This window comes from Macaca thibetana, chromosome X (assembly GCF_024542745.1).
Source record: "Macaca thibetana thibetana isolate TM-01 chromosome X, ASM2454274v1, whole genome shotgun sequence".
Classification (NCBI taxonomy): domain Eukaryota; kingdom Metazoa; phylum Chordata; class Mammalia; order Primates; family Cercopithecidae; genus Macaca; species Macaca thibetana.
In genome coordinates, this window is record NC_065598.1 from 119,100,924 (window position 1) to 119,113,326 (window position 12,403).

The 12,403-nt window shown below is 37.8% G+C and overlaps 1 protein-coding gene across 15 annotated transcripts in view; it reads left to right on the top strand.

The window, feature by feature from the left end:
- STAG2 (stromal antigen 2) overlaps positions 1-12,403 on the top strand; it is a 139,232-nt gene that overhangs the window by 46,039 nt on the left and 80,790 nt on the right. For 7 of the 15 annotated variants that reach the window (XM_050776595.1, XM_050776607.1, XM_050776596.1 and 4 more), the window contains one exon: positions 12,276-12,337. The exons of the other annotated variants lie outside the window; for them this stretch is intronic. The gene's annotated coding sequence lies outside the window, so the exon portion shown is untranslated. The remainder of the gene's footprint in view (positions 1-12,275; positions 12,338-12,403) is intronic. 15 annotated transcript variants of the gene reach the window in all.

Consider the following 12,403-nt stretch of genomic DNA (forward strand, 5'->3'; position numbering starts at 1 on the left):
ATATTTGTTTTTAATAATATATTGCTCTTAATATTAAATATATATTGAGTCATTATTTCACCTCCTTTCTTAGCATCTTGATAGTTCTTTTGGGGATATTGATTTTGCAAGATGCTTTAATGTATTTGTTGTTTAGAAATAAGGCAGTCTTTTGTCGTAGTCTTTTGTCATAGTTCTAGGGAAGGTTTAAAAACTTCAGTCATCTTAGAGTTCAGATTGAGTTGGTCTGTTTGGATGGCGTGCTAAAGTGTATGAAATATGCTCAGTTACAGGACAAAATGTGGGAGTCCCCTAATGATATCTGGTACCAGTAATCTAACCAGATAGATAGGTAGGTGGGTGGGTGGGTAGGTAGGTAGGTAGGTAGGTAGGTAGGTAGGTAGATAGATAGATAGATAAATGTCTCTTCTTACTGGATCTTATTCATGCTGTGTGCTCCCTCTCGAGTTTAATGGAATCAAGTGTTGCGTTTTAGGCTAATTTCTAAATCTTAGTGTCATCACTTGAGGCCATTTAGTATACTAACTGTTGGATGCAGTTTGTTTGTGTTGCTGCTGGAAGATTGTTGCTGCTTTTTACCCTGGCTTTAAGTTGTGTGTTCTTGTGGGTAACTATGGGACTTGACTTGTACCGTCATATTTTGAACAAGCGAAAGAAATGTTGAACGTTTGTTAAATAGGTTTCAGTGACAGTTTTCATATTCTGTGGTGAGCAACTTAAAAAATGTAGAGTTAGCTCTGGTTGTTCAAGTGTTTCCATGTTTTTTGGAAAAGCTAGATTATTTCTTTTGATATTTTGCTGTAAATTTAACATAAGCTTTGGTGCATTTTACCTTATTAAACTGGAGACAAAAAGTCTGTCAAAATATTCTGAGTATAGATATCAATGATTAGTGTCTTAATTTACAAAATGACATCTCAATAGATCAATAGTTACATGGTATGTGGTATGCTTGTTTAGTGGAAAGGTGTTCTTAAATGATCAATGATTTAAGTAAAATCCTGTGAGTTTATACCATATGAGAGAAGCTTGCTTGATAAAAGAGGTTTCAAATTTAATTTTTTGTTGTGGTAAATAACAACATTTACCATTTAACCATTTTTTTAAGTGTGTAATTGAGTAATGCTAAGTATATCCAACTGCTGTGAAAACAGATCTACAGAAACTTTTCATCTTGAAAGCCTGAAACTCTATACATATTAAACAACTCCCATTTTTCTCTTCACCTAGTCCCTGGTAACCATTATTCTACTTTCTGTTTCTATGAATTTGACTACTTCAGATACCTCATAAGTTGAATCATATAGTATTTTTCTTTTTTGTGACTGGCTTATTTCAGTTAGCATAATGCCTTTAGGGTCCATCCGTGTTGTAGTGTAGTACAGATGTTCCTTCCTTTTAAAAGGTGCGTATTTCATTTTATGTATCTATTTTGTTTATCCATATCTGTTCTATTCCGTTGGTCTATTTGTCTTTATGCCAGTACCTCACAGTTTTGATTACTGTAGCTTTGCTCAGTAAGTTCTTACTTAGTGCCATTCTTAGGTTCTTGGAAACTTGGGCTTTAAGCAAAACGATGTACAGCAGGTCCTTGAATAATATCAATTTGTTCAATATTGTTTCGTTACAATGTTTATGAGAAAAAAAATTGGTTTCATTATACGTCATTTTGCTTAACATTGGAGTTTCCAAGAACCTGTTGGTGATATTGAGGACTTTCTCTAAAATGCTTTGAAATTAGGAAGTATGAGTCCTCCAACTTTGTTCTTTTCTTCCCAAAATTGTTTGGGCTCTTTGGGTCCCTTGAGATTCTATATGAATTTTCAGCTTAATTTTTTCATTTTTGCAAAAAGTGCTATTGGGATTTTGATAGGGATCGTGTTGAATCTGTAGATTTCTTTGGGTAGTATGGACTTCATAATAATATTAAGTCTTCGAATTCATGAACACAGGATGCCTTTCTATTTGTGTCACCTTCCATTTCAGCAACATTTTGTAGTTTTCAGTGTACAAGTCTTCTACCTCCTTGGTTAGGTTTAATCCTAAGTATTTTAAGCTTTTTGATGCTGCTGTAAATGGAATTGTTTCCTTAATTTCCTTTTTGGATTGTTAGTATATACGAGAATTTTGTGTGTTGATTTAATATCCTGTGACTTTATTGAATTTGTGGTTATTAGTTCTAAGTTTTTATGCGTGTGTAAACTTTGGAATTTTCTACATAGAAGATTGTGTCATCTGGGAACAGAGATAATTTTACTTCTTTCTTTCTGACTTGGATGCCTTTTATTTATTATTTTTCCTGTCTAATTGCTTTGGCTAGGCCTTCCAAGTACTATGTTGAATAGACACGTGGTGGGAGTGGGCATCCTTGCCTTGTTCTGTATGTTAGAGTAAAAACTTTCAGTCTTTTACCCTTGACTATAATACTAGCTATGGGCTTTTGACTTTTATTATATAGAGATAGCATCTTAGTCCATTTTCTGTTCCTTACAACAGAATATCTGAAATTAGGTGCTTTATAAAGAAAAAGAATTTATTTCTTACAGTTAAGGAGGCTGAGAAGTCCAAGTTTGAGGGTCCACATCTGATGAGAGTCTTCTTGCTAGTGGGAACTCTGCACAGTTCCTAGGTGTTGCAAGGCATCACTTGGCAATGGGACTGAGTATGCTTGCTCAGGTCTCTTTCTCTTCTAAAGCCACCAGTCCCACTCTCATGACTATTAAATCATTAACCCAGTAGTCCATGAATGGATTAACCTATTCATGATGGCAGAGCCGTCTTTACCCAATCACCTATTAAAGGCCCCACCTCTCAATACTGCCACATTGAGGATTAAATTTCCACATGAGTTTTTGAGGGGACAAATACTCAAACCATAGCAGGTGATTTTTTTTCTAGTTTTAACTTGTTGAGTATTTTTTATAGTGAAAGGGTATTGAATCTTCTTGTCAAATGCTTTTCCTGCGTCAACTGAGATGATCATGTGGTTTTTGTCCTTCATTCTGTTAATGTGTTGTGTTACATTGATTGATTTTTTATATGTTGAAACAGTCTTGCATTTCAGCAATGAATCTCACTTGGTCATGGTGTATAATATTTTAAATGTTTTAAATGATGAATTCTGGTTTGCTAGTATTTTGTTAGGAATTTTTGCATTAATATTCAGGGATATTGGTCTATAGTTTTCTTATAGTGTCTTTTTCTGGCTTGAATTTAATTTTTAAAATGTAATTTGCATGCTTTACTGTTTGTCTAGGAATGTTTAAGATTAGAGATAATTAAAATAATTTTAGAGTACCACATATGTGTCTCCCGTTGTTACCACTGCGTGGAATTACCAAGTGAAGAATCAAACTCTTAGATCTGAAATACGAATTGGAAAGTACCTGTAGTGTGTTGACAAACTGAATTGTGAAAGCATATTTGATTTCTGAACTTGAATATGCATATAATTCAAACCTATGAATTGTGTACTGTGGTTGTTAGCTAAAAGGTTAGTGGGTAATATCAAGTGGCTGGTAATGCTAAATATTTTAATAAGGTCAGCTAATCAGAAGTGAAAGGAACAAAAAAATTGGACATGTGACATATATGTGTTGTTGTATAGTCATGCTAAAATGAAAAAAGAGGCATTGCATATTAATAGTCACCACAATTTTAAATATCAGGTTAAAATTTTTCATTATTCTCTATAAAGTGGTTTCTTTTTCACTTTGGTTTTACTGTTTTCAATCTACTGAATTGTTTTTTGGTTATGGTTCTATCTTCATTATCATGCAAATTAATAAAATTCAATAATTCATTGAGATAGTTTTTACTACCTTGAGTAAATGTGGAAACTTTTGATGTAATCTATTGAGAGTATGTGAAATGAAAATTTAGATTTCCCCCAACATCAAGCAGGATTGTCCTGTGTTCATCTACTCTTCTATGAAATCTGCCTTTTTTTGAAATTTGCCAGTGAGCCAGTGATGCCCAGTGTGAAATGGTTTAGATGGCAATAATATATTGTGCTTATATCATGCTGTATACTATTTAACCCGTCTTGTAAATTTGATTTTTGGATCTGGATATTCATTTATACCAGCTAATACAGTCTCATTGGAAATGTTGATAACCACTACACCCAGTTGTAATTACCCATGTTTATTTGTTATGTCTTAACATTGCAAATTTACATCACAGGTTACATCACAAAGTTATGTTAATAAGATGAAGATGTATACACATGCACGCACACATGCACACATACACATGCACACCAGTCCAGAAAGCTAACTGTAGAGTGTGGTATTCACATATAAGTGAGATGAAGAGTGGATAATGACGGTATTAAAACAATTGTTAGCTATTGACCTTGGCAGACTGAGAAATGATTTTAAGGTGATAGTATATGATAAAACAAATATCTGTTTTGATATTTGTCTTAGGATAGAGCCAGATAATGTCTGGTCAGCTGCAGCTTATTGAGGCTGACTGGGGAAATAGTAGTCTTCAAATTAGATAGCAGATACATATCCAATATGTCAACTATAATATGGTATCCAGTGTAGAGCAGCAGCCAATGCCAGTATGGTCAGACATATGAGAGGACAATATTGTAGCATTCAGGTTAAGGCAAGTCGAGACAAATGGAGACTTTTAGGGTGGGTTTATGGGCAGGATTCCAGTACCAGAATGAAGGTAGATATATTACAGCAGGAACATGTCAGACAGGATAGGATCTTTGGGTGATTCAGGTACAGGTTACAACTGAGTACTGAGTACAAGTTGGCTCTGCGGGAATAGGACATAAGCCTTTTCTTGTCTCCCTCTAACCCCTAACTAAGGGGGTTGCTAAGTTCACAAAGCGTGCTAGGTTTTCTACAGACATCAAAACTGGTCATTGAGAACTGGGACAGCCAGTATGTAGGTTTGTCAAGGTGATCACAGTTGTGGTGATGGCTCGAGTCATGTTTTGAAAGTATTGGGGAAAGTGAGTAGATAAGAAAACTAGGAAGATTGCTGAGCACCTACTATAATAAACTTAAAAATAGGAAGGGAACAGGTGGATGTTTCCCGTTTTGTAAATTCTAGTTTTTGGCAGTGTGTAGTGATGCCATATCTGTAGACTGCCCCAGCTTGCTCCTTCCCCTCTTCCTGAAAATAAGTTATTTTTGCAGTGTTGTGGCCTTAGGCCTGTTCAATTTGTCTACTTAGTTATTTTAGAAAGCCCTTTTACTTTGGCCTCCTTCCGTCCTTTATATGTATGTATGTATGTATAAATTTTTTTTTTTTTTTTTGAGACAGAGACTTGTTCTGTTGCCCAGGCTGGAGTGCAGTGGCACGATACTGGCTCACTGTAGCCTCTACCTCCTGGGTTTAAGCAATTCTCATGTCTCAGCCTCTGGAGTAGCTGGGATCACAGGCCTGTGCCACCATGCCCAGCTAATTTTTGTATTTTTAGTAGAGATGGTATTTCTCCACGTTGGCCAGGCTGGTCTGGAACTCCTGGCCTCAAGTGATCTGCCTGTCTTGGCCTCCCAAAGTGCTGGGATTACAGGCCTGAGCTACTACACCCGGCCTGTCCTTTATATTATTTTTAAAGTTTGTAAGTATAGATTTCCTACTATTAGTTAGGAAATATAGACAGGGTCATTAATCTTCCTACATATGCAGATTTCTTCCAGGCATGCCTTCTCTGGTTTACCTATTCCTGTACCAGAGCAGGGACTACCATTAGGAATTCTGTAGGACTCCATTCAGGTTTGTGTAAAAGAAAAGATATTTACGAATGATATATGTGGTAGCTGTAATGTGAGTGTGTTATCAAGAAACTTTTAGGTTAAGATTTTACTACTGGACTGAGTACACATGATCATTGCTTAGTTTGACATACTTTTCACCATGTCATTTACTTAGAATAGTATAGAATAAATTAGGGAGATTAGCAGAGGGAGGACAAATATTTTTTAGGTAAGAAGAATTTTTTTTTTTTTTTTTTTTTGAGATGGCGTCTTGCTCCGTCGCCCAGTCTAGAGTGCAGTGGCATGATCTCGGCTCACTGCAACCTCCGCCTCCCAGGTTCAAGCGATTCTCCTGCCTCAGCCTTCCGAGTAGCTGGGATTACAGGTGTGTGCCACCATGCCTGGCTAATTTTTCTATTTTAGTAGAGATGGGGTTTCACCATGTTGGTCTTGAATTCCTGACCTCATGATCCGCCTGCCTCAGCCTCCCAAAGTGCTGGAATTACAGGTGGGAGCCACCACACCCAGCCGAATTCTTTTTAAAGATTGTTACTCATCAAAGGGGCATTAGTTTTTTTCTTTTTGAAGGTAGGTATTTATATCCACATTTTGGGTTAGCTTTTCATTTTTTGCCCCATGTACATCATTTGACATAGAAATGATAGTAACTTTCCTGTTTGGATCAAATGTACTACTGCAGGAAGTAGTCTACCTTTTAGCATTCACAACCTCAAACTAAACAACAGACTTCTGTATGCTGTATCCTAAGAAAGTACATAGGCCAATAAAAGGAACATACCTTTGGGTCTTGTTGTCAGGAGCCTGTAAGAAAGTTTATGTTCCCTGCTAATCTTGAGTAGGCAAATATAATAAAGGTAATTTTATGATAGAACTCAGTTTTTGTACGTTTAATTTTATATGATTATGAACATGAAATATGAATAGATTTTAGCAGCATAGTTTTGTAATTCCTCAAGTAGTTTAGGTTTTTAAACAGTTTTTTCTTTTTTCCCTCCTGAGGGAGGGTCTCACTCTATTGCCCAGGCTGGAGTGCAGTGGTATGTTCTCAGCTCACTATAGCCTTGACCTCCCAGGCTCAAGCGATCCTCCCACCTCAGCCTCTCAAGTAGTTGGGACTATAGGCTTGCACCACCCTGCCCAGCTGGTAGTTCAGGTTTTAATAGAGTACATTAAAAACTAAGTTTCCCCTTCATAATTTCCTTTTTTGTACTAACAATAAGATTGTAAATAAAAAATTAAAAAATTACCCACCCTGATATGTTATTGTTTTCCTTTGCTTCTTTTTTGTTGTCATTATGTCCATTTACCCACATTGGTACACAGTCATAAATAGTTTCAGTGTATGAATATTACATTAATTACATTGATGATACTATCAGTGATACTTGGTTGGATGAATTTTTAGTATTTAGAAACTTTAAAAATCATATTTCACTAGGATAGGGAGTTGGCCAGGTCAGTAATTTTTTCTGTTTCTATCAGACCTTGACACAACATTTTTTTCTTTTAAAATTATATGTACCTGTCTGGGTGCAGTGGCTCACACTTGTAATCTCAACATTCTGGGAGGTTGAGGTGGGCAGATCGCTTGACCCTAGGAGTTCAAGACTAGCCTGAGCAACATAGTGAAACCCTGTTTCTACAAAATACACAAAAATTAGCTGGGCGTGATGGTGCTCGCCTATAGTCTGGGTAGTTGGATATTTCAGTAATTTCTAATTTTAAGTGTTTGTATTATAGTGATGGGGGCATTTTAGAAGGGTGTATACATTTCCTGGTTGTGATCCTTATATGTAGAAGTACAGGACCCTTTTGGGAGGAGTGTAAAGGGTATGGCATGTGGTGTGTGAATTTGCCAGCTTTTAGCAGTTGAATATTTCTGCATTTTTATTTTAGTGAGAGAATTAAAATACCAGCTACTTAAGTGTTCCCCTCCCCTGTGCTCTCCAGTAATATATTATTAATATATGGATTCTGAGGAACCTTCTTAGTGATGGCTTTGTTGGTAGCTTTTTATTTTTTTGTCTTGAGACCACTTGGGATTGAATTAAATACCTTTTTTTAATAGAGACGGAGTCTCACTCTGTTAACCAGGCTGGATTGCAGTGGCATGATCTCGGCACACTGCAATCTCCGCTTCCCGAGTTCAAGCGATTCTCCCGCCTCAGCCTCCCGAGTAGCTGGGACTACAGGTGTGCACCACTGCGCTCAGCTAATTTTTGTATTTTTGTTTTAGAGACGAGGTTTCATCATTTTGGCCAGACTGGTCTTGAACTCCTGACCTCGTGATCCGCCCGCCTCAGCCTCCCAAAGTGTTGGGATTACAGGCGTGAGCCACCATGCCTGGCCCCTAAATTAAAGACCTTTAAAACAGTAATTCTGGCCGGGCGCGGTGGCTCAAGCCTGTAATCCCAGCACTTTGGGAGGCCGAGGCGGGTGGATCACGAGGTCAGGAGATCGAGACCATCCTGGCTAACGTGGTGAAACCCCGTCTCTACTAAAAATACAAAAAACTAGCCGGGTGTGGTGGCGGGCGCCTGTAGTCCCAGCTACTCGGAGGCTGAGGCAGGAGAATGGCGTGAACCTGGGAGGCGGAGCTTGCAGTGAGCCGAGATCGCGCCACTGCACTCCAGCCTGGGTGACACAGCGCGAGACTCCGTCTCAAAAAAAAAAAAAAAAAAAACAACAGTAATTCTTTTAGGGGGGAAAAATGATACCAAAGCAAGATATTAGGATGTTTTGTGTGTGTTTTTATTTTGTGGGGGGGTACTTTTGATGAATATAGGAAGTCATTCTTTTTTGGAGTTGGAAAGATGCAAGCATGATCATAATTTTTACTTGCTTGTATTAATATGCTATAGTAATGGGTATCTGACAGGTGTTTCTTATTGAATTTAACTTGTAATCTAAACTTTGAGTAACAGGCCATAAACATATACTAATTATAGATAACCTGAAAAGTTATGGTGATTAAGTTTCAGCTTTTACGTCTGTTTATATTAAAAGCAGTGTTACTTGAATTTAATATTTATAATTAGAAATACACGATCATCTGCTACTTTTTAATCTAATAATTAGCAGCCTTTAATGGCAGCACACTATGCATGTGAACCTAAGAAAGTAGTTTTACTTTAATATGTATTGTTTAGCTTATCTACAAACGGAGTTGCTTGGTTTTCGGTAAGGAGAAGCAGAAGCTAGTTGTTGCTGGATACTTTTTTTTTTCCCAGAAGGAAAATAGTGATTGAGACTTAATGCAAATTTTATTTCTATGCTTCATCCTCCAAAGCTGTTAGAATGTTAACTCTTTTATAGTAGGTATAGAGAATTGGTACATATGATAAAAACCTCAAAAGTTTTTTCTAGACACTAGGAGAGAGCTCCACCTTGTGATCTTTGAGCATATTTTTTAAAAAGTTAATAACCTGCAATAGTGCAGAAATTGTGTGGTGAGTTTGATTTTTAAACTGATACTTTTCTTTGAGCGTTACATGTTTTTATAGTTTTGGGTTACCCAGCTGAAGTCAAATGGTATTAAGCACATTTGAAGATACTATGAATTTGTTAATGTAAGTCTATGGGGGAAACAAATTGGATGGATGGATGGATGGATGGATGGACGGACGGACGGACGGACTGACAGAGTCTTACCCCATTGCTCAGGCTGGAGTGCAGTGGTGTGATCATGGTTCACTGCAGCTTCTACCTCCTGGGCTCAAGCAATCTTCCTGCCTCAGTCTCCCAAGTAGCTAGGTCTATAGGTGTGTGCCACCATGCCCGACTGATTTTTAAATTTTTTGTTGAGATAGGATCTCACTATGTTGCCCAGGCTGGTCTCGAACTCGTCAGTTTAAGACATTCTCCTGCCTCATCCTCCCAAAGCGCTGGGATCGTAACTGTGAGCCATCATGCATGGCCTGCAAATTATATTTACTTGCAGCTGTAGACATTTAAAATAAAGATGTAAGCATTCTCAGCTCTTCCTGTAGATTAAAGTTTACATTTAGAAACTACTAATCCCAACTCAATTACAAAGCAACTTTAATATTTGTAATTTTTCTTGAGCTATAATGAACTGTTTTTATGGCAAATAAGTCATTTAGAGAATGACTAGCAAACACTCAGCTCAGATACGTGGAATTTAGCGGGGGGGGGGTTTAATAGACAGAGTCTCGCTGTGTCGCCCAGGCTGGAGTGCAGTGGTACGATCTCGGCTCACTGCAAGCTCTGCCTCCTGGGTTCACACCATTCTCCTGCCTCAGCCTCCCAAGTAGCTGGGACTACAGGCGCCCGCCACCACACCCGGCTAATTTTTTTGTATTTTTAGTAGCGACGGGGTTTCACCGCATTAGCCAGGATAGTCTCGATCTCCTGACCTTGTGATCTGCCTGCCTCGGCCTCCCAAAGTGCTGGGATTACAGCCGTGAGCCACTGTGCCCGGCCAGCATTCTTATATTTAATAATATTAAGTAGCAAGTAGGTACCTTCTAGTAGAAATAATAATCACATTTCTTAACAGGTATTAAGGACAAGGATCATTGTTCTCCTGTTCACTATTGTATTCTCATTGCCCAGCACTACATTTGGCACATGGTGGATACTTTTACTTGGTTGGATGAATTTTCGCAGTTTAGAGACTTTAAAAATATCACATTTCACTAGGATAGGGAATTGGCCATTTCAATAGTTTTTCTATCAGACCCTGACACAACATTTTTTTTTTTTCTTTTAAAAATATATGTACCTGGCTGGGTGCGGTGGCTCACGCCTGTAATCTCAGCACTTTGGGAGGCTGAAGTGGGTGAATTGCTTGAGCCCAGGAGTTCAAGACTAACTTGAGCAACATGGTGAAACCCTGTCTCTACAAAATAAGAAAAAATTAGCCGGGCCATGGTAATGTGTGCCTATAGTCCCAGCTACTTGGGAGGCTGAGGTGGGAGGATCACTTGAGCCTGGGGAAGTCAAGGCTGTAGTGAGTTGTGATTACCTCACTGCGTTCCAGCCCGGGTGACAGAGTAAGACTTTGTCTGTCTGTCTGTCTGTCTCTATTTTTTATATAGATATAATACACACACGCACACGCATCTATCTTGTCTTGAGAGATACATCTTATATCTTTGGTTTTGCTTTTGTGTTTGCTTTGGTTTCTAATTATGAAATACATGTCAGTATAGCCTATGCTTTGCAAAATAATTTGGCCTGGGAATACTTCTTTTACAGTAGAAATTAATTTTGTGCTATTTAGAAGAATCCAGTATATCACAATATTCATTTTATTTAGTATTCTCTGCTTTTCAGAGCTTTATATTCATCACCTGTGATTCCTTAGGTGACTGTATTTATGAACTATCTTCAAAGTGTGCTTAGAAACTATATTGAAGGAAACTGTATTGAAGGAAAGCAGCAACTTTGGTTTTTATGAAATGCTCAGAGAGACAGACAGATGCAGCAAGGATCACATGACCACTTTTATTTTCATCTTGCCGTCTAGATGACCTGACCTGTTTGTTAGAGTTTATTAGTTCTGTGCCTCTCCAGTTCCTTTTAAAGAAACAAAATAATTTTCTTTTATAAATAAGTTAGCATTTTAGGAGGTGAATGTGTGTCCTACATATGATGACAAACTTCAAAAAAGAAAAAGTTAGCCGGATGTGGTGAGTACCTGTAGTCCTAGCTACTCAGAAAACTGAGGTAGAAGGATCTCTTGAGCCCTGAAATTTGAGGCTACAGTGAGCTATGATTTGTGCCACTGCACTCCAGCCTGGGTGACAGAGTAAGGCCCTGTCTCAACAAAAATAAGATTTTAAAATTTATGTATGCATGCATGTATGTATGCATGCATGTATGTATGTATGTATGTATGTATGTATGTTTGAGACAAGAGTCTTGCTCTGTCACCCAGGCTGGAGTGCAGTGGCATGATCTCAGCTTACTGCAGCCTTCGCTTTCCAGCCTCAGCCTCCTCAGTAGCTGGGACTACAGGTGTGCGCCACCACACGAGACTGATTTTTGTATTTTTAGTAGAGATGGGGTTTCGCCATGTTGGCCAGGCTGGTCTCGAACTCCTGACCTCAAGTGACCTGCCCGCCTTGGCCTCCCAAAGTGCTGGGATTGCAGGCATGAGCTACTGCGCCTGGCCAAAAACGGGATTTTAAAATCTGAGTATCTTTCAGAAAAAAATAAAGTGGTGGTATATATTATTTGATTATTCAGGATTTAATTTGTGGATTATTCATTCTTGTTTCTCGTATTGCCTCTTTTGTTATTTTGCTGTTCACAAAATATAAAATTAATATTTTGCTGTTTTAGCTTAAGTAAGTAGGAAATACAGTCTTTTGAACTTTGTATATTAAGTATTAGTAGCCATTGATGATGTTTTCTAGAGATACAATATTACTAAGAAAAATTGAGCTGTTTCTTGTGTGATGTCTAACCTACTGGGATAAATCATTAGGAGTTTGTCAGTATGTTATATTTGAACGTTTAATATTAATTGGATATGTTTAATCTTACCTGCTTTTTCTTTAGGTGGCCACCGAGTACTAAATTCACTTGGGAATAAAAGAAAATCATAAAAGTATAAGAGAAAGGTATACATAAGACTAAGAGCTTTAGACTTTAGCTTCAGCCTGTTTTCAACTTTCTTGTTTGCTTTT